General features: G+C 47.1%; 1 protein-coding gene and 1 non-coding gene across 3 annotated transcripts in view; both read left to right on the forward strand.

The window, feature by feature from the left end:
• TCF7L1 (transcription factor 7 like 1) overlaps nucleotides 1-23,093 on the forward strand; it is a 187,018-nt gene that overhangs the window by 128,663 nt on the left and 35,262 nt on the right. The window lies entirely within an intron of this gene.
• Nucleotides 17,934-18,059, forward strand: LOC122442765. Its single transcript, XR_006269755.1, has one exon. It is a non-coding gene; the product is annotated as a small nucleolar RNA SNORD22 (small nucleolar RNA).

Consider the following 23,093-nt stretch of genomic DNA (forward strand, 5'->3'; position numbering starts at 1 on the left):
AGCCTGGAAGAGGGCTCGTGGGTTGGAGCAGGTGGAAGGGCAGAAAGTGGTGTGGAGCACAAGGGCGGCCGGATGAGCGCTTTATTTGAGGTTGCTTTTAACATCATCTTGTTTGGGATAATCATTTGTAGACTTGCTGCCACTGCAAATCATAAGCCCTGCTCAAATCTCCTCTGCAGCAATGGCCATGAGGTGACTAAGGTACTGCTAAGGGATTAGCAGTACCCAGGGGCCAGGGTGGCACTGCCTGGAAACATAGTTGGTTCGGTCTCAGGGTGGAGGTCGGTGTGAATTAGGGAGTCTTCCTGAATTATAAAGTTCTTCCAAGATGGCTCAGTGGTGAGAGGAGACATGGGTTCAACCTCTGGGTCGGGTAGATTCCCCGAAGAATGGAATAGCAACCCACTCCAGTATTCTTGCCTGGAAAATCCCATGGACAGAGGAGCCTGGTGGGCTACAGTTCGTGGGGTTGCAAAGAGTCAGACACAACTGAGTGACTGAGCACGGTGATTAGAAAACCTCTCCAATGGAGCACAGGTTTATTGCATCTGAACTTCACTAGGAATTTGAGCCAGGCTGGCAAAGGCTCCCCCAAGCAAGGATCTGTGTGTGTCTGTTGCAGGTCAGCGGTTCTTCTGCCTGCATCTGGGGAGCACAAAAGTTGTTTCACAGCCTTTTAAATATCCCCCATTGCAGGCTTGTTTGCAGTTAATTTATACTATCTGTAAAGAAAGGGTTTGCCCAGTGAAGGTAAACTGCAACACCTTGACCCACACTAATGAGTTTTTGCCTGTGTAAACCCTGTTAATTGTGTCTGTTGCTTTTTAATTGTTCTTAAATTTCTTGTGTGTGATCTGCCCCAGGGCTGGAACTCTGGTTTCTGTTTCCGATGGGGTCTCTGTTCCCACTCCAGTCCCCAAAAGTCTCACCAATCTGTACCCCGCCCCCACCCACCCTCTGTCTGGTATTAGTACTATGAACAGAATGAAGGTCAGAAAAATGGTCTTGCTGGCCAGGACTAGGAGCCAAGGGCCTGCAGGGAAAATAGGAATGGAAGCCAAATGGTTTTCTCAAGAAGCCCAGAAACTTCCAAGTCAAGAGAAGAGGGACTGGATTGTCACAGTATCATCTCCATGTAAGGAAGGACTGGGATGGCTCAAACTGGGGACTTCCCTGACGGTCCAGTGGTGAGGACTCCATACTTCCATTGCAGGGTCCACGGGTTTGATTCCTGGTCGGGGAGCTAAGATCCCACTTAAACTAAAGCCAGGCAACTAACTGCTCAGGGTTTGGAGAAGAATCAACTTCCTGGTGGATATGGCAGTGTTAGTGCCTTGGACAAGCATTTCCGAGGAGCTCCTTAGAAATGGAGTGTCTCAGGCCCCACCCCCGACCTACTGACCCAGAATCTGCATTTAATGAGATCCCAGGATGACACATATGAACAGAAGCGCGGCTTTTCAGGACACAGTCACGTTAGAATCACCTGGAGTAGAATTTTTGCATCCTGAGGCCAGGCCTTTATCTTGTAGCCTGAGCTGAGGAGCAACAAATTTAAGAACCATTTCCACAGCTAATGGGGATTCCCTGGTGGCTCAGATGGTTAAGAATCTGCCTGCAAAGAGGGAGACCCAAGTTCGTTCTCTAGGTTGGGAAGATCCCCTGGAGAAGGGAATGGCTACTCACTCCAGTATTCCTGCCTGAAGAAATCCATGGACAGGGGAGCCTTGTGGGCTGCAGTCCATGGGGCCGCAAAGAGTCCGACATGACTGAGCGAATAACGTTTTCGCTTTTCCACACCTAATACTCTTGTTCTCTCCCCTACCCCTTCCCTCCCCTTCTGCTTCTCTTCCGTGTTCATGCAGGTGCGTCTGCACGTGACCATCGGAAGATGGCTTTGACGTGACAGTGTCTACTAGTCGCCTCTGTCAGGGCTTAAGGAGAGGACAGGCAACCTTCCTTGGGAGCCTTAGGGCAGGGGCCAAAGTCGTCTGCTTCCTGCTGCTGCATCTCCTGAGAAACCAATTTTGCCAGGAGAAAAGCTAAACCTCGTGAGCTGGAGAGCCAGGCCTGCCAGAGGGCTCCCTATCCCTGGTCGCTGCAGGCCTCTCCTAGAAGCAGGGGGTTCCTTTCAGACTTCAACTCAGTCATCACAAGGCCAGCGCATCCTGATAGGATTGGATGAGGGTACTTCCCAGCTTCTTTGTTGTTTACTCGTTAAGTTGTGCCTGACTCTTTGAGACCCCATGGGCTTCCCTGTCATTCAGCATCTCCCGGAGTTTGCTCAAACTCATGTCCATTGAGTCTGTGATGCTCTCCAGCCATCTCATCCTCTGTCATCCCCTTCTTCTTTTGCCCTCAATCTTTCCCAGGATCCGGGTCTTTTCCAGTGAGTCTGCTGTTCGCATCAGGTGGCCAAAGTATCAGAGCTTCAACTTCAGCTTCAGCATCAATCGTTCCAGTGAATAGTCAAGGTTGATTTCCTTGAGGATTGACTGGTTTGATCTCCTTGCAGTCGAAGGGACTCTCAAGAGTCTTCTCCAGCTTCTTAGGCCTTTGCTCCAGCTTCTGAGGCACAAGCTCTGAGTGGGGCCTGTCTGGGAGCCCCACCCTATGTGGGCAGTGGTTACTGGGCAGTGATTGACTGGGCCTGGGGCCCAAGCCTTTGTCTGGGCCCTTGCCTGAGCCCCTTGCCTCCCTCCCTGGAGCCCATTGTCTGGGTTAGTGGAGGGTGTTAATCCACAGTCCCTGAGAAGCTGCCTGGCAAATGGAAGGTTAATGTGCAAACAGCAGGGAACGTTGTCAGCTTGTGAAGCTGGACAGCAAGTGGGAGGGAAATAGTTAAATCTCCTATTCACGGTCCGGGGAGAAGGGAGGGGTGGGCTCAGGAGCAGGCCTGGGCCTTGTGCTAATCTGGCTGGAATGTAACCAGTTCGGGCGGTTTCTGGCTTAGGCGTGCCCCCACCTCAGGGCTGGCGCCCCCCTCTCCCGCGCGCAGTCGTTCCCTCCACCTTGTGTAGACCCAGGGGCACCCAGGGGCCTCTCTTTGTTTGCAGCAGCCAAGCTTCAGAGGGGTCCGGGTGAGGCTGCTTTAAGACCTGAGGATGGGGAGAGGTCCCCGCAGCCCTCTCAGCCCCCTACTCCTCAGGGAGTCCTCCATGGAGGAATCACAGGCTCTCTGTCCCTTGCAGGAATTGGATGGGGGGTGGGGTGCGCAGGAGAGAATGTTCTAGCAGAAAGACCCCAAACCTGTTTGGTCAGGCTGCTTTGCAGCCTGAAGGCCTGGGAAGGCTGAGGGGGGAGCCCCCCGCTTCCGGACACACTGAATTATAACAGTGGGGCCTTGTGTGTGGAGGGGGATGCTGGGAGAGGGGGGTCAAAGGGGGTCAGCTTACATGTCCTGTGTGAATGCTTTACAAGGAGAATTCGTTCATGTGTTACTTCTGCAATTTACAAGCAATTTTTAAAACATTATCTCGGTCTGGGTGGTGGTTACATAATATTATACCTATTAAAAATTCATTGAGCTACACACAGGTTTTGGGCACTTCCCCATATAAGATGTATGTGTGCGTGTACATGCGTGCTCAGTCGTGTCCGACTCTTTGCAACCCCACCCAGACTGAAGCCCTCCAAGCTCCTCTGTCCATGGGATTTCCCAGGGAAGAATACTGGAGTGGGTTGCCATTTCCTTCTCTCCAGGGGCTCGAACCAGCATCTCCTGGGTCTCCTGCATTGCAGGTGGCTTCTTTCCTGCTGAGCCATTGGAGAAGCCATAAAATGTATACCTTAGTTTTAAAAGTTTTAAAAAATCAATTTTGAAAAAAAAGAGAAAAATCTTCCTTCCTGACCTGCAAGGCCTTGCCTGCCTGGGATAGGTTCGATCTCTGGGTCGGGAAGATCATCAGGAGAAGGGCATGGCAACACGCTCCAGTATTCTTGTCTGGAGAATCCTATGGACAGAGGAGCCTGGCGGGCTACAGTCTATGGGGTCGCAAAGAGTTGGATATGACTGAAGGGATTTGGCACGCACACACGATATTGTAATCATTATCTAGGGATGAAGGTTAACCTCTAGCATTGTCATAACCACAGGACACTATGTCTCATCATCCAGCAAACTGAATTCTTCCATGTACCCATTGTCACTGTTAGGCTGGCCAGAAGGGACCCCTGCCATGGCTCCCGAGGAGCCAGGGGAGTTCCAAGTCCAGGACCAATTCCAGTCTCTTGCTTAGGTCCCTCCTCCTGCGTGTGCCCTGAACATGGTGTGTACACCCCTGGGTTGAGGGGGTCAGGGTTTTCCTGACTTGCCTGAGGCTGAGATGTCTGGAGGTGTTGCCATGTGTGGTCCTGAGGTCTCATGTTACAGGTTGGAACTGGGAAATGGAAGAAAGAAGAGGGGTCTTGGGTTAGGCCCCCCTCCACCACATTCTGGTCCAGAACTCAGAAGTCTAGGAGGTCTAAATTTTAGCCCATCCTTTTATAACATTTGGAGAAGGAAATGGCACCCTGCTCCAGAATTCTTGCCTGAGAAATCGCAAGGACAGAGGAGCCTGACGGGCTACAACCCATGGGGTCGCAAAGAGGTGGACATGACTGAGTGACTAACACCATACTTTTCATAACATTAGGAAGGCATGTTTGTCAAGGCAGAAGGATGAAATATATTTAACAGTTTGTTAGCCTGAATTTTCAGTTTTAAATGTTACACATGGGTTTTCCTTTGCATGGGCTTTCTAGTCATGAGCCCCAAGATCTTAGAGCTGGGCCTGCCTGTGTGCCCCCTCTTCTGTGGTCACAGCTAGTGACCTCTGAGACCCCCTCCATAGCTGTCTTGAAAAAGACATTTGTCCAAGATCCTTCCCATTCAGAAGGTTTGCATATTTTTAAAGACTCTAGGTCTAGAATAGAGTCCTGCTCTGTGTAAATTGTCCAAGTGGCAATGTGTGCTCTCCATGTTCAAAGTCTAGGTCAAGTCCCACCTCTTTGCCCGCATTACCCTGTCACATTTAGCACTCGGGGCACAAGTCCTGTCTTCTCTATTGGGCTGACTCCATCCCAAGCCTCGTTGTCTTTCTGCCCCCATGTCCCCACACTCAGTGCGTGAGCACGGTAGGTGCACTGCAAGTATTTGTGGAATGAGAGGTGAGCTGCCTGCAGACTAATTAGTGTTCTGTGGGCCTGTGTTGATTTTTCTCAAACTGCTGTGTCAGTAAGCTCCCCCCGCCCCCTGTCAACATATTCAGACCCTAAAGAAAATCAGGCACCCAGCCTCTAACAAGCCCAATCAAACCCAACCCTCGTTTTTATTATCTTTGGGGTGGGTTTGCTTGGGAATTTGTATCTGTCAAAAATCTTAGCGTTCGCTGCTGGGAGGCAAATTTTTTGCATTCATTTATTCTGTCAGTGGTTTGGCCCTATAAAGTGGAGGGCCAGCCTGAGGGAGAATTGTGAAAGAGCCCAAGTTAGTCTTTAGTGGTAGGAATTAAACGGCTTCTCTAGGCCTTGCCTTCCAACTTCAGCCCAGTTTACTATTGAAAATTGTGTCTCAAGGGGGTTAAAGAGAGCTGTGGGATCATACAGACTGAAAATTTTTGAGATGTATCCATTTTGTTCTCTTTTTTTTTTCCTGTTAGAGAATAATCTTTTGGGAAAAACTTGGATGGAGATCTTTAGAACCGCACAATTTTTTTAAGTTGAACTCAAGCCTCAAGTCCTGGCTTGATTCATTTTTTTCTGAACAATGGACAATAAATGCTGGTGGAGAGGCGTAAAATGCCGGGAAGAGAAAGGAGGCTGGGTGTTCCTGGGCACAGACTGGGTCACCAGACGTGTGAGGGAGGGGCCTCAGGAAGGGACAGTGCACCCCCAGCAGACCCCCAGTGCCTGCCCCAAACTGCAGGATTATCTGGTTTCTCCATTTCCTGGACTATACATTGAAGCACCTGGAACTAAGTCGTCCACAGAAATTCCTTGGCTGTACAGTGGTTAGGCGGAGAATGCAATGGCAACCCACTGCAGTACTCTTGCCTGGAAAATCCCAAGAATGGTGGAGCCTGGTAGGCTGCAGTCCATGGGGTCGCTAAAAGTTGGACACGACTGAGCGACTTCACTTTCACTTTTCACTTTCATGCATTGGAGAAGGAAATGGCAACCCACTCCAGTGTTCTCGCCTGGAGAATCCCAGGGACGGAGGAGCCTGGTGGGCTGCCGTCTCTGGGGTCACACAGTCGGACACGACTGAAGTGACTTAGCAGCAGCAGCAGCCAGTGAGTGGTTAGGACTCCAAGCTCTCACTGCCAAGGGCCCAGGTTCAATCCCTGGTCAGGGAACTAAGATCCCTCATGCTATGTGGTCAAAAAGGCAGGGAAAAAAAAATCCCCTGGGACAAGCCTTGCAGATTCAGCCATCATATATTAAGGCAAACCCTGCTCTGTCCACAGTGCTATAGTAACATCAACAAGAAGAAATGATACTGGGACTTCCCTGGTGGTTCCCTGGAGGTCCAATGGTTAAGAAGGGTTCAATCCCTGATTGGAGAACTAGGGTTGCACATGCCTCTCCGGGTGGTGAAAAAATTAAAAAAAATTTTAACTAATAAAAAAGAAGATGATGCTGGTTTAATGGCTGTCGAACATTTACAAGGAGCCAGCACTTGACGTGCCTTTCCTCATTTAATCCTCAGTATAACCGTGTGCAGTAGGCAGTGTTGCCACCCTTGTTTTACAGGTAGGGAGGCTGGAATTTAAACTGAAGAAAAGAGGTCCATGCTTCTGATTCATCATGTAAAGATGGTGTGATGGGCGTGGCCATTGTCAGCACCTGTTTGAAAGATGTTTCAGCCGTTGTTTGGTAAAGATGTGTTGAATATCATGCTGTGACCTGTACCACAGATACAGGTACATCCAAGTAGTGAAACCCCAAAAGAGCGGTCCTCAACTCCAGGATGTAGAAGTAGCTCTGTTGGGATTTGGAGATTTCATTATAATCGCTAAGCATTTGCTTACTCTCAGGTATCCTGTCTTCTCGTGACAGGCCCTGTTCACATCTTCTGAGCTCCTTCTTGCCCGTAACCTTTCTCCCATTTCTAATTAGTACCTTTGTGGTTTATAGTTACTGTATAGTACTTGAATGTATACTCAAGAGCATCGTTAGAGTTCTTAACTACCTATGGAATTACTGCTGGTGTGTGTGTATTTATGTGAGGGAGTGTATTCCAAAGCCAAAGCTATAATATGTACTGATAATAATATCAGTATGGGCTTCCCTGATAGCTCAGTGGTAAAGAATCCACCTGCAATGTGGGAGGCCTGGGTTCAATCCCTGGCTTAGGAAGATCCCCTGAAGGAGGGCATGGCAACCCACTCTAGTATTCTTGCCTGGAAAATCCCCATGGACAGAAGAGCCTGGTGGCTCAGTGGTAAAGAATTCGCCTGCCAGTGCAGGGGACTTGGGTTTGATCCCTGATCCGGGAAGATTCCCACATTCTGCAAAGCAACCAAGCCTATGGGCCACAACTATTGACCTCTTCTCTAGAGCCCAGGAGTCACAACTACTGAAGCCCGAGAACCCTAGAGCCTATGTTCCACAACAAGAGAAGTCCATGCAATGCAACTAGAGAGTAGCCCCCACTCTGCAACTAGAGAAAAGCCCTCACAGCAACAAACACCCAGAACATACAAAATAAATAAATAATTAAATAATTAAATAATTATAATAATATCAGTAGAATTATTTTGTCCCCTCAAACCCACCATAAAAGTTAACTATAATACCTAACCATGATATTAACTATAATGCCTATATATGAAGGCGGTTTGATTTCTACTGAGATGTTTCACAAAGCCCAGTCCTCTGGATTTCCACTCCTGTGGCCACCCTGTATTTGTGTGTGTTAGGAGCTCAGTCGTGTGCAAACTCTTTGAAACCCCATAGACTGTAGCCCTCCAGGCTCCTCCGTCCATGGAATTCTCCAGGCAAGAATACTGGAGTGGGTTGCCATTCCCTTCTCCATGTGGCCACTCTATGCAGGCATTTAAGGAAGGGGCATTTTCAGTGGGTTTGAGATTATGAAGCATTTGAGGTTGGGCCCACGGCCATCCACCTGACAGTGTGGAGAGGATATTGAAAAGCCGGAGCCATATATGATTCCACCAGCACCCAAATGTCTTGCCAGAATTTATAAGGAAAGGGCGAGATGGTTTAGTTGTGACCAAAGCCAGCCTGAGCGATCAGGGTGAGTTGAAGCCGGCTTTTTCAAAGCTATGCTGTGAGCTCAGGGCTTTCTCTCGGGAGATGATCTCCCTGTCCCTGGAGCCTCTGATGAGCCTGGTGCAGCAGGGGCTACTCTCTAGTTGCTGTGCGTGGGCTCTAGGACACATCAGCTTCAGTATTTGAGGCTCGCAGGCTCTAGAGCTGTGGCTCGTAGTTGCAGGGCACCGACTTAGTTGCCCTGAGGCATGTGGGGTCTTAGTTCCACGACCAGGGGTCGAACCTGTGTCCCCTGCATTGGCAGGCAGATTCTCAACCGCTGCACCACCAGAGAAGTTCCCCAAAAAAGACAATAAGGGAGGAATGGTAGCCCCACAGGGACTTACCCAACTGTGGGACGCTGGCCAACTGCACTGATTTTGCTGCTTTGGGGAGAAAAATGGAAATGGAGAAGAAGAAGTTAATGACCCATTTAAGCCATTTCTTGGAATTTCATTCAGCTGGTGTTTAAGTACCCAGACCTCAAGGAACTGATAAGTAGTGTGGGGCATTTAGGAATGTAACACAGAAAATAAAGGTGGATCAAATAGAAAATTTGGCCAGCAACTTGCCAAAATCGTTCAGAAGAGCTGAATTTAGCCAGTCTGGCTCTGTGTGCATCACAGATCCTGGGACAAGGAGATGGCGCTGTCACTCAGTTGAGTGATGGCCTTTCAGAGTCCGTGGAGGGGAACCAGGGCCTCAGGAAGGAAGTGGCAGAAATGTGGAATCTTGGGGTCATCAGATGCAGACCCTGAACGAAGCCTGATCGCCTCCCAGCCCCACTCCCTAAACAGCTGTAAGCAGCCTCACGCACAGGCTACGCCTAGAGCTGGTGTGCTACCGGGTCACTTGGGAAATGACGTGTGATTCGAGATATGTTTTTAGGGCTTCTGTGTGCTGAAATGTATCCCCCTGCCCCAACCCAACTCGCCTAGCCCAGATGCTTGAAATTCCATAAAGACCAAGTTCTCGATTTGGTTGGAGTGGTCGGGGAAAGTGCTGCAGCCGCTCTCCCATCAGAGCACTAAGGCACATCTAGTGCTGAGGCCAGGAAGAATGTTAAAGGATGCTGGCTGTGACAGTGAATTTGCCCAGTGACATCAGCCGGAATCACAGTGTGGGTGTCTCCTGTCTAAACTCCTGATGGTTAATTTGTTAGACTCTGTAGTGGATGCTTTCAGGTTAAGGAGTCTCCATATTTTCCAGAAACTTCCTCTTTAAGCTTTATCCATATAATGGTTTCTCTGTAGTAAAGATATGTTCTGGGTAAGGATGTAGGCAGAGTCCAGACATGGTACCTGGCCTACAGTTCTGTTCAGTTCAGCCTCTCAGACATGTTTGACTCTTTGTGACCCCATGGACCGCAGCACACCAGGCCTCCCTGTCCATCACCAACTCCCAGAGCCTGCTCAGTCTCATATCCATCGAGTCGATGATGCCAACCAACCATGTCATCCTCTGTCATCCCCTTCTCCTCCTGCCTTCGATCTTTCCCAGCATCAGGGTCTTTTTCAATGAGTCAGTTTTTCACATCAGGTGGCCAAAGTATTGGAGTTTAAGCTTCAACATCACTCCTTCCAATGAACACCCAGGACTGATCTCCCCTAGGATGGACTAGTTGGATCTCCTTGCAGTCCAAGGGACTCTCGAGAGTCTTTTCCAACACCACAGTTCAAAAGCATCAAATCTTCGGTGCTCAGCTTTCTTTATAGTCCAACTCTCACATCCATACATGACTACTAGAAAAACCATAGCCTTGACTAGGCAGACCTTTGTTGGCAAAGTAATGTCTCTGCTTTTTAATATGCTGTCTAGGTTGGCCATAACTTTCCTTCCAAGGAGTAAGCGTCTTTTAATTTCATGGCTTCAATGACCATCTACAGTGATTTTGGAGCCCAGAAAAATAAAGTCAGCCACTGTTTCCACATCTATTTGCCATGAATTGATGGAACCGGATGCCATGATCTTAGTTTTCTGAATGTTGAGCTTTAAGCCAACTTTTTCACTCTCCTCTTTCACTTTCATCAAGAGGCTCTTTAGTTCTTCTTCACTTTCTGCCATAAGGGTGGTGTCATCTGCATGTCTGAGGTTATTGATATTTCTCCCGGCAATCTTGATTCCAGCTTGTGCTTCCTCCAGCCCAGCATTTCTCATTATGTACTTTGCATATAAGTTAAATAAGCAAGGTAACAATATACAGCCTTGACATACTCCTTTTCCTGTTTGGAACCAGTCTGTTGTTCCATGTCCAGTTCTAACTGTTGCTTCCTGACCTGCATACAGGTTTCTTAAGAGGCAGGTCAGGTGGTCTGGTATTCCTTTCTCCTTCAGAATTTTCCGAGTTTATTGTGATCCACACAGTTGGGCTTTGACATAGTCAGGAAAGCAGAAATAGATGTTTTTCTGGAACTCTCTTGCTTTTTCAATGATCCAGCAGATATTGGCAATTTGATCTCTGGTTCCTCTGCCTTTTCTAAAACCAGCTTGAACATCTGGAAGTTCATGGTTCATGTATTGCTGAAGCCTGGCTTGGAGGATTTTGAGCATTACTTTACTAGCGTGTGAGATGAGTGCAATTGTGCAGTAGTTTGAGCATTCTTTAGCATTGCCTTTCTTTGGGACTGGAATGAAAACTGACCTTTTCCAGTCCTGTGGCCACTGCTCAGTTTTCCAAATTTGCTGACATATTGAATGCAGTACTTTCACAGCATCATCTTGTAAGAAGCATGAAAGAAGTGTTTAAAAGGTGAGTGGGTGAATGCTGGCTCTGGGGGTAAGAAGAGTGTCAAACGAACAGGATCAGATCCTCAGGGGTCATCTTTTTTTTTTTTTTTTTTTATAAATAAGGATTCATTTACTTATTTATTTCTTTAGCTGTGTTCAGTCTTAGTTGCAGCATGAGGACGCTTTAGCTGCAGCATGTGGGATCTAGTTCCCTGACCAAGGATCAAACCCCAGGCTCACTGCATTGGGAGTATGGAGTCTTGGCCACTGGACCACCAGGAAAGTCATCTTTTAACAAGAAGCTCAGTGAGTAGAAACTGCAGGAAGTTCTTAGGGGGAAGGGGTCGTTAGCATCTGAGGATTACTTTGAGCTCACTTTAGCAGCACCTGGAATCGCTTCTCAGCCTTTTGGCTAAGATCAAGTGTAGCAGCACCTGGGCAGCTTAAAAAAAAGGGAAGGGGGTGCTGAAGCTCTACCCTAGAATAGATGGGATAGGGGAACAGAAATCAGTGTTTTCAAGTTCCCCCAGGCAGGTCCCAGGAGGTCTGATTTCCAGTAGACTTGGGTGTCTCCAAAGCCCTGCCCCTCTGGTGAAATAGAACCTAAACTTGACCCCTCTGGGGCACCCATCTGTTCAGTCGGGGAAGGAAAACAGCTGGAGGACGTGTCAAGGGGCAGGGCCTGTGGAGTGGGACGGAGTGTGCAGCTGGCGGTCACCACTGGCCCGGCACATCTTGCTCAGAGACAAGTGGAGATTCTCAAGGGGCTGAGATCACCGCTTTTATACCCCAGTGGGGATGGTGGGGGAGAGTTGTCAGGGACAGGATCCGGCTGAAGGAAAAACAGCCTTTAGGAATTCGGAAATGAGAGACTGGAGATTTGAATGTAGACTTTACTGATTTTTGAGGGGGGGGAGGGGGCATCAATTTTATTTGTATTTAAAATTTCTAATTAAAAAGCAATTCCCTTTGCCTCTAGTTGTTTTTACATTTTAAAAGCAATGTATGTGTAACCAAAAGAATAAACTTACGACACCTATAATCTCGTCATCCAGAGCTCAGCTCATTTCACCTCCTGTTGTATAGATAACCTTCCAGACCTCTCTTCAGCACATATGTACTTTGTTCAAAACTAGGATGCTGTACCTGTTTTGGAGCCTGCTTTTTCTTTCTTTCTTTTTTTTTTTTTTTGGAGCCTGCTTTTTCATTTTAACAGCACATACGCTTTTCCACGTCTGTAAATATTCACCTACTTCATAAGCTTGGATATCATATTTGTAGCGTAAACTACTGAATATCTTTCAGCTATTATAAATAACTCTTCGGTGCACATTCTTGAACTATATTTGCTCACATCCTTAATTATTTCCTTAGGAGTCATTTCTAAAGGGTGGTAAGCCTTTGGAAAGCTGGGTACATACCTCCAAATTGCACAAGAAAGCTTTACTAATTTACTCTCCCATCAACAGGGTATGAAAAGGTGCCCATGGTAATTAAAGAGAGAAAGAGCCTTAGCCAATTTCACAGAGAGTATTTAACTCATTACTGAGTTCATAACTTCTTCATCTCAAATTCTGCATACAAATGGAAGTGGAACCCAGAGATTTCCTTTTAACTTTGGGTTAGTTTGGGTAAGTACATAGCCCAAAGGAGCTTTACTGCCTTTGGGATTTCCGAGGCTTTTTCCTGATGCAGTTTTCAGTGCTTACAACATAGGTCCTCATCAGAGCCTTTTTTTCAGGCTCCTCCTTGTCCTGGCCTGCTCCCAGGGAGTGCCTGGGAACCGCCAGGGGGCAGTGGGGAGCTACCGCCACACGAGGAATGTCTGGATTGGCCAAAACACAATCTTGAATAATACAATTATTCCTTTGTTATGTGTTATATCACTTCTGCTGATTGGCATTCATAATATTTATTTTTTCTGCATAATACTTCATCCCCTTCTGATTATTTTTACATTTTCCTCTATTGGGTTATATGTTGGTTGAAAAAAAAAAATAACCTGATCCATATCAGCTCGTCTGCATCTAGGGGTCAGGATGCCGGGGTTCTAATCCCAGCTCTTACAGGGCACTTATCTGAGAAATGCCAGGATAGTATGTTAAAGCAGTGTGTTTTATTTCTCTTCCAACATTAGTTTAATGAAAGGGTTAAGAATATGGCCTTTGAGAATTAGGACTTAGGCAAGTTACTTAAAGTCTTTGTTCTGTGGGGATAATAATAGTACCAACTTATAAGGCTATAAGGGTTAAATGAAATAACACGTGGAAGAAAGCTTGTTACAGTGCCTGGTACAAGGTAATATTATGTCTAAAGACAACTCTTTGCTCTTCCGTGGAGTCTGCTGCCCATAGGCTTTTGCACCTACTTGCCCGCTTATGTGAATGGTAGTATCAGAGAGAATATGAATTCCAGAAATGCTGCACTGCACTGCAACGCTGGGCAGGAAAACCCTGCATCATCCTCCCCTACAGAAGAACTAAGCTATATACCAGGTTATTTTTGGTGATCAGTGTATAAACTCTAGAGGGAAGTGTTAAAATATTTGGAAGCAGATGTGATATCAGTGAGTTTTTTTTATTTGATCACTCTTATTGTATTAAGAAAATGGAGTCTTTATCAACTGGTAGACCCAGGAGGCTCAGTAGTAAAGAATACACCTGCCAATGCAGGAGAGGCAGGAGACTCAGCTTCGACCCCTCAGTTGGGAAGATCCCCTGGAGAAGGAAATGGCAACCCGCTCCAATATTCTTGTCTGGGAAATTCCATGGACAGAGGAGCCTAGTGGGCTACAGTCCATGGGGTCACAAAGAGTCAGACATGATTGAGCCCAGGACCACCCACTGCCAGCAGATGGACCCGCTGGCTCTATCCACTGTCTTCCCAAAAGGCTGTGGTTATCCTTGCTCTTGTCCTAGGCCAGCAAGAGTAGGGTCTTCAGTTTGCACCTAGAACTTGGGGAGCAACACTTAGAGGGTAGAAGCACTTATGTGTCTGATTCTGTTAACTCTGAAACACCCTGCAATAACCATCAAGCACCTCTCAAATGACGTGCTGTGCCAAGGACTGTGGCCACCCAGGGCACAAACAAGTTTTAGTTTCTGAGCCCTAGAAGCTTCAGGGGAGATGAGGGAGCATCCAGGAGCCTTGCTATGAGCAGGGAAGTCAGTGAGGGTGACAAGGTATGCACATGACTTGCAAGAGGGGCTTGGAAGCCATTGCAAGGCCTGGGATGATAGAGATGGGAAAAATACTGAGGTGGCCCATGGACAGGGCTTAGCCAGCAAACAGTGAGGAAAAGGGTGGAGGGAAAGATTTCTGAGGTTTGGCCCGGGAGAGCACAAGAGGATGGTGGGCCTGGGTGAGAAGCATTTGGGAATAAAATAGTGGTGTATCTTGGGCCATGTTGACTCCAGGGTTTGTGTGCAGACCTCTCCCAGTTCCTAAGGTGGCTGCTTGAAACTTGGTATACCCTCTGGATGCCCATAAACACATGAATGTCCCTGTGTTCCTCAAATGTCCCTTATGTGCATAATCATTACCACATAGCACCTATGGCATTTACTTAATATTTTTCTTTGAACTGACTCACTTTATCTGTACTTTTTAAAATGGAACTTTGTTGAAAGCAACCATGTCCAAGAAACCAGTTTTCCACATCTGTATATTGGGCTGGCCAAAAGTTCCATTCAGGTTTTTCCATAACATCTTAACAAAAAAAACCCAAACGAACTTTTTGGCCAACCCAACAAATACACACACACACACACACACACACACACACACACACACACACACACACATATATGTATTCTAATATCTTAATGTCTATTAAACTATTCATTTTAATAATAAAAATAGGAGAGGTTGGAACTTCCCTGGTGGTCCAGTGATTAAGACACTGTGATTCCACTGTTGGGTGCTAGACCCCTGGTTTAGGAACTAACATCCCACATGCTGCATGGAGCCAAAAAATAGGAAAAAAAATGTTGTTGTTCAGTCGCTCAGTCGTGTCTTACTCTTTGCGACCCCATGAACTGCAGCACACCAGGCTTCTCTGTCCATCACTATCTCCCTGATTTCCTCAAACTCATGTCCATTGAGTCAGTGATGCCATCCAACCATCTCATCCTCTGTTTCCCCCTTCTCCTCCTGCCCTCAATCTTTCCGAGCATCAGGGTCTTTTCCAATGAATTGGCTCTTCACATAAGGTGGCCAAAGTATTGGGAGTTTCAGCTTCAGCAACAGTCCTTCCAATGAATATTCAGGGTTGATTTCCTTTAGGATTGACTGGTTTGATCTTCCTTTCAAGGGACTCTCAAGAGTCTTCTCCAACACCACAGTTTGAAAGCGTTAATTCTTCAGTGCTCAGCCTTCTTTATGGTCCAACTCTCACATCCATACATGACTACCATAGCTTTGACTATACAGACCTTTGTTGGCAAAGTTATGTCTTTGCTTTTTAAAACTGTCTAGGTTTTAAAAAATAATAATTTAAAAAATTAGCGACGTTTTTTAATAGAATTGAGATGGGAATTGGGAATGAGGTGCTATAGTCTTTCATGAAGTGAGGAGGAGGAGGCATGAGTGGGTATCGCGATACCGTGTGCCTGCTTAGTTGCTCAGTCGAGTCCGACTCTGTGCAGCCCCGTGGACTGTGACCCAGCAGGCTGGTCTGTCCGTGGATTCTCCAGGCAAGAATACTGGAGTGGGTTGCCATTTCTTCCTCCAGGGAATCTTCCGAATCCAGGGATCAAATGCATCTCTCCTGCACTGGCTGGTGAATTTTTTACCACCGAGCCACCTGGGAAGCCCTGTGATAATGTATATAAAGTATCAAAATACAGTATACCCACCAGAAACATTACTTTCTTAGCTCTCCCACTATCCTGTTCTAATTTCCTCCACCTTTGCTTCCATATGAATATGAAATCATTTTTGGTTCCCTCTACGTGACTAACCCACTCGAGAACACACAGCAGAGTCAGATGCATGAGCCCGCCTCCTGGGTCCTCTATCAGGAGTCACTGGGTAGAGGTGGCTGGTGTGGCCTTATTATTCTCAGCATCCTCTCTTGCTTGTGGGGTCTGAGGTCTCTCCCAGAGCTGCCTACCTATTTAGGGACCTCCGCAGACGTTTCCCAGTTCCTGGTGCCCAGGAGTTGTTGATTTTGGCCAGCTGCTGGGCTTGCGGGAGCCAGGGAGAGGACTTCTGGAGAGAGGCCCTTGGAGCTCGGGCTCTGGGAGGCAGCTCGGACCCGCCTGGCTGTTCCTTTGTGTTGTGTGCTTTATTGGCCCCAGATAAGCACTTCCTGTTCCCCATTGATTATCCGCAGATCCTGCTTCCTGTCTCCTCAATACCTGGGATGCCTTCCAGCTTCTCCTCCCACAGGGAAAATCCATAAACTTCAGAATTCCCAGGCCTGCTTTTGGTCAATGGGCTTTGCAGTCATTACTGGTCTTGCTGTCCAGTCATATTGTCTGTGGCTCCTTCCCCTCTGTCTAGGAACTTGGTTTCTCATTGTGCTGGCCAGGAGGGCAATGTTCATGAGGCCTGATCCCACCTCTCCCTCTTGCCAGCCAGAATGTCCATATCTACCTTCAGGCTTAGATCAGAATAAGCAGACTGTACCTCACAGATCGATTTTAACCATAGTTAGGGGCTGCCTGGTGTACGGGGTTGAAGATTCTGAGGGTCTTACCCAACATTATTTGGGAAGAGTGATATGATCTATTAACAGTGTCTGCAGTGGGTCCACGAGGGGTGTGTGGCAGTACCCATGTCCATATTTGCTATCCCAAGATTGTTGTTGTTTAGTCGCTAAGTTGTGTAGACTCTTTGAGACCCTGTGGACTGTAGCCCACCAGGTTCCTCCATCCATGGGATTTCCCAGGCAAGAATAATGGAGTACAATGCTATTTCCTTCTCCAGGGAATCTTCCCAACCCAGGGATGGAACCTGTGTCTCCTGCATTGGTAGGTGGATTCTTTACCATTGAGCCACTTGGGAATCCCTAGATTCCAAGATGAAGTGGAAGCCTCTAGAGGACAGAGAGCATTCCCTGTACTCTCGGAGTCATATCGTAAAAGTCCAAAGCCCCATATTTCCCATGCCAGCTGGACCATCAACTAGTTTATGACCTTGAGTAAATCCAAGAGCGTTCAGCAGGCTCAGTGTCCCCATCGTTATTTTTTTAATATTTTTTTTTAATGTGGACCATTTTTAAAGTCTTTATTGAATTTATTACAGTGTTACTTCTGTCTTACCTTTAGATGTTTTGGCCAGAAGACATGTGGGGTCTTAACTGCCAGATCAGAGATCAAACTCGCACCCCCTGCACTGGAAGCGTAGGTTTTTATTTGTTTGTTTTTTAATTTATTTTTTAATTGAAGGATAATTGCTTTACAGAATTTTGTTGTTTTTTGTCAAACCTCAACAATGAATCAGCCATGGGTATACATACATCCCCTCCCTCTTGAACCTCCTTCCCCATCCCACCCCTCTAGGTTGACACAGAGTCCATGGAAGGCTAAGTCTTAACCACTGGATTACCAGGGAAGTCCTAGGAAGGAAGGTTCTTTTTTTTTTTTTTTTTTTAATTTTTTTTAGGCAAAATAAACAAGTGGGACCTAATTAAACTTAAAAGCTTTTGCAGAAAAAAAAAAAAAAAGCTTTTGCTGAGCAAAGGAAACTACAAAGAAAAAAATGAAAAGACAACCCACAGAATGGGAGAAAATAATAGCAAATGAAACAACTGACAAAGAATTAATTTTCAAAATATACAAGCAGCTTGTACAACTCAATACCAGAAAAACAAACAACCCAATCATTAAGTGGGAAAAAGACCTAAACAGACATTTTTCCAAAGAAAACATCCAGATGACTAACAAACACATGAAAACATGCTCAACATCGATCATCATTAGAGAAATGCATATTAAAACTACAGTGAGTCCCAGTGAAGAAATATTCACAAGTCTTACTTCCTGTCCTAGTCCCAGAGCCTGTAAAGGTGAACCCACTGGGGCTGGCTGGGGGAGAAGAGGAAAGCTCGTTCCAGAGGGAACTGTCTGAGGGATCATGAGAATTTCTAAACAAGAAAAAGAGGGGAATAAATGACTGGTTTATTTATCTGAAAAGCAGATTTTTTTTTTCTGCCCCCGCCCCCCCACCCAGGAAAAAAAAAAAAAAACTACAGTGAGATACAAGCTCATACCAGTCAGAATGACCGCCATCAAAAAGTCTACAAATAATAAATACTGGAGAGGGTGTGGAGAAAAGGGACCCTCTTGCATTGCTGGTGGGAATGTAAGTTGGCACAGTCTTTATGGAAGATGGTATGGAGATTCCTTTAAAAAAAAAAAAACAACAAAAAACAAACTAGGAATAAAACCACCATATGACCCAGCAATCCCACTCCTAGGCATCTACCCTGAGGAAACCAAAATTGAAAAAGACACATGTATCCCATTGTTCATTGCAGCACTATTTACAATAGCTAGAACATGGAAGCAACCTAGATGTCCATCGACAGATGAATGGATAAAGAAGCAGTGGTACATATATAAAATGGAATACTGCTCAGCCATAAAAAAGGAATACATTTGAGTCTAGAACCTATTATACAGAGTGAAGTAAGTCAGAAAGAGAAATATAAATACCGTATGCTGACACATATATACAGAATCTAGGAAGATGGCACTGATGAATTTATTTTTAGGGCAGCAATGGAAAGAACAGACCTATGGACACAGCGGGGGGGAGGAGGGAAAGGGTGAGAGGTATGGAGAGAGTAACGTGGAAGTTTACAATACCGTATGTAAAAGAGCTAGCCAACGGGAATTTGCTATATGACTCAGGGAACTCAAACAGGAGCTCTGTGAAAATCTAGAGGGGTGGGGTGGGGAGGGAGGCTCTGCAGGGAGGGGAGGACATGGGTGTACCTATGGCTGATTCTTTTTGATGTTTGACAGAAAACAGAAAAATTCTAGAAAGTAATTATCCTTCAATTAAAAAATAAAGTGGCAGAAAAAAAAAATTTGGCAGTACCACATAGCATGCAAGATCTTAGTTCCCCAACGAGGGATTGAACCCTCACCCTCTGCATTGAGAGCTCAGAGTCTTAACCACTGGATCGCCAGGAATGTCCCTCTCCATCTTTAAAATGAGAATGATAGTATCTGCTTTATCCTTATCCAGGGGTCAGCAAGATCAAATGAGTTAACTAAAGTGCTTTCACAAGTAAGTGACTGCCGAAGTGTATTCTGCCTGCATGCCCCAGCTCAGATGCCGTCTCCTGTGTGAAGTCTTCAGTGTTTCCATGAGGATCCTGCCCACTGCAATCCTCTTCTCTGAACCTGTCATCTGCTGCTTATATTCCAGTTGTTTATACGCCTTTAAAAAAAATCTCCCCTGTGACATATCATGCACATAAACCACCACCTGATAGAGGAGGTACCCATTAAACATTTATGGAGTGTTTTGCACAGAGCTTTTGCTGCCTTTTGGTCAGTTTTATAAGTACAAGTAGGCAGTTCTGTGAGAATGAGAAGACACCTGGTAGTTTTAAATAGCATAGTTTTATGTTTTAGAAGGTTTCCCTGGTGGCTCAGACAGTAAAGAAACTGCCTGCAGTGCAGGAGACCTGGGTTCTATCCCTGGGTCAGAAAGATCCCCTGGAGAAGTGAGGGAATGGCAACCCATTCCAGTATTCTTGCCTGGGAAATCCCATAGATAGAGGAAGCTGGTGGGCTACAGCCCATGGGTTCACAAAGAGTCGGACACAACTAAGCACGCATTTATGGGCACTGAAAATGTTTTAGAAAGATATTTCCGGAGGGCCAATGAAGGGTGAGCTGGAAGAGATGGATAGAGAGACAGATGCATTGGTGGCATTGTGGAAGAGGACTGGGACCCCATAATCTCCATCCAACAACCTGTTCTTTGATGTGGACAACAGACATTTTTGTCAGTCTGGGGCCAAATGACCTGCAGCCCACACCTCACCCCTTTCTCTGTCCATGCAATTATCCTGGCAAGAATATTGGAGAGGGTTGCCATTTCTTCCTCCAGTGAATCTTCCTGACCCAGGGATCGAACCTGGGTCTTCTGCATCGGCAGCCGGGTTTTTTACCACTAGGCCACCTGAGAAGGCTCGCCTCCTGGATAGTCGAGCAAACACTGAACAGGAGCCAGGAGACCAGATGCAGATCCTGCAGTGGCCTAGCTGTGAAATAGGGAGGACCTGAACCCTAGAATCTAAAAAGATGCTCAGGATCCATGGAACTTGGTGGTCAACAGGAGATGGCGGGGTGGCTGAAGGCATTAAGGTGGTGGATTTGGGGGTTTCTAGTTGGGGAAACTGAAGGTGCAGTTTGGGGGGTGAAAATAATCAAGAGCTGCTATTATTTTCATAGCTTTGCTTACGATTTTAATAGTATACTTTATGCTGCGTGCTGCACTATGCTTAGTTGCTCAGTCATGTCTGACTCTTTGCGACCCCATGGACCACACCTGCCAGGCTGTGTGGAAATGTCAAATGAGTAAGAAAGGCACAACAAAGAAAGTAAAATTGCCCGAAATGCCAAAACCCAGTGAGAACTTTTTGGTGACTCTCCTTCTGGGTCCCACAGCTGGCCTTTCTCTCTGAACAGTTTGCCCAAGACACTTACATAGGTCAGTAAGCGTAGAACAACGAGGGGGCACACAGAGCTGAGAGCCACAGGAGCCACAATGGGGGAGGGCTTATGGGCAGGAAATGTGTTTCCCCAGAGATGTCCATAGGATTTGGCAGATAAAAAGCCAGTTGCCTTTATTTTCTTTCTCAGGTCATCAGGGGCCTGGTAGTAACGAGATGGGTGGGAAGTGGAAGTGGAGTGGCTTCTGGGCTGCCTGCTGCCTTTGCACATGTCCACACCCCATAGACCACGCGTCCTGAGCTCCCATCAGACCTGCCTGCCTCCCTTCCTAGTGAAAGTTGAATACGACAAAGACTGCACAGTTCTCTGGAATTACGAGGAACCCCGGAGACCCCTCTCCTAGGCTTCCTCCCACCTGCCTCTACACCTGCTCGTTTCTCGCTCTCAGCCTTTCTCTGCCCCTGCCCCACCCCCACTGTAAAGCCCTTTTTGGCTGCACATGTTTTTTCTGTCTTTCAAATCAGTACCTGTCCATATGACAATTCCCAGCCTCACTTATAAGAGAAATGCAAATGTAAAACTATGGTGAGCTCCTGTTTTTCACCTGCCCACCTGGCAAAGATCATTGCATTGAATAACACTCTGTGGGCAGGGGCTTGGGGAGATGAGCTCCCTTGTGCATTGCTGGTAAGGGTGTAGACAGGGAGGTCTTTGGTAATACTCTCCAAAAGCCAGGAGTCCAGGGACTTCCCTGCTGGTCCAGTGGCTAAGACTCTGTGCTGCCAATTCAGGGGACCGGCTTTTGATCCCTGGTCCAGGAACTAGATCCCACATGCCACAATTAAGAGATCCTATGTGCTGCAACTAAGATACGGAGTAGCCAAATAAAATAAATATTTTTTTAAAAAGCCAAAGGTGCATACCTTTGACCTAGCAGTTCCCTCGCAACTGGAAATAGGTACTACAACTGTACTCAGACATGAGGAATGTGATGAGGTTATTCATGGTGGCAAAAGACTGGGAAGCACCTGTATGTCTATGACTATACAGCTGGTTAGAAGGTTGTGTTACCTTCATGCTGTGGACAGCATGGGCCGTTACCAGAATGAGGCAGCTCTGCGTGTGCCGATGTGTGATCAGCCCCAGGTGCGCATGATGGTGGTACAAGGGCCGAGGCCATAGCAGGGCCATGGCAGATGATTGTACCTGGAGGCGGGGGTGTGCTGTCAGTATATACCAGACGTGGCCACAGCAAGACCAGAGCTAGAAGGGAGAGGAGAAGGGGTCAGGCAGGGGTCCGCCCAGGGAACAGATGGCCAGGTCTTCAACACAAGTCCCTGTGAAGAAGCTTCTTTCTCTGTGATATGTCCGTTGTCAGGCAGTGAGCACAGAAACTGCCTGGGCCCAGCAGCGTGCATGCATGCTAAGTTGCTTCAGTTGTGTCAGGCTCTTTGTGACCCCATGGACCGTAGCCTGCCAGGCTCCTCTGTCCATGGGATTCTCCAGGCAAGAATACTGGAGTGGGTAGTCATGCCCTCCTCCAGGGTATCTTCCCGACCCAGGGGTTGAACCCACATCTCCTGTGGCTCCTGCGTTGCAGGTGGATTCTTTGCTGCTGAGCCACTGGGGAAGCTCCTGGGCCCAGCAGGCCCAAGGTCAAAGCCACTGCAAGAGGGTACATAGGACACAGGAGGCGCGTAACTCCAGACTTGGAAATGAGGACCCAAAAGCAGTTTGACTCTGACTTTTCTGGAAAGCCCAGGTCTCCGTCCCAGAGGCCCTTTTACCACAGAGTGGGAGCACCCACAGCTCCGGGGACAGAGTTCCCCTGCTCCCTCCAGGAGGAGGACACTGCAGTCAGGAAGACGTGCCTGGTCGGGTGTCCTGCTCTCCCTCAAGACCACTTCAGCTGAGGACCACGCCTGGCAGCCTTCCCACCACCTGTGGACACAGCCAGCAGCCCCAGCCAGTTGGGGCAGACCTGAGACTCCCTCAGCTTCTCCTGCCCGCAGGCCCTGGTGTTGCCCCAGCCAGTCATAAGCATCTCTTCTCCACACTGCGGTCGGCGACTCACCGTGGGAGCTCACAGTCAGCCACAGTGGGAAGATTTTTACCATGAATACCAGCAAGTGCTGCAAAGCAGGCTTCATCTTTCTGTTTTCACTTAGACAGCCAGTTGTTAAATGTTTACCTGTACAGGATCTCTCTCCGCAGAGCACCCGGAGATGAGTGAGGGGCTGAACCCTATTAATTAGCTCTTCCCTGCCCCTGGGAAAAGTGCAGGTAAGAGGCTCATTGCACAAAAATTACTACGTTTTAGTGACTAAACACATATTTCCTGAGAGCTTGTCATGTGCCCGACCTTGGTCCTCTCCTGGATGACCAGTCCTGTAAATAAAACCCCTTTATTCCCATTTTACTGGAGAGAAAGCAGAGGTTATTCAAGGTCAAGAAATGTCCTCAGGAGCACAGCTC

Source organism: Cervus canadensis, chromosome 5, assembly GCF_019320065.1.
Source record: "Cervus canadensis isolate Bull #8, Minnesota chromosome 5, ASM1932006v1, whole genome shotgun sequence".
NCBI lineage: Eukaryota > Metazoa > Chordata > Mammalia > Artiodactyla > Cervidae > Cervus > Cervus canadensis.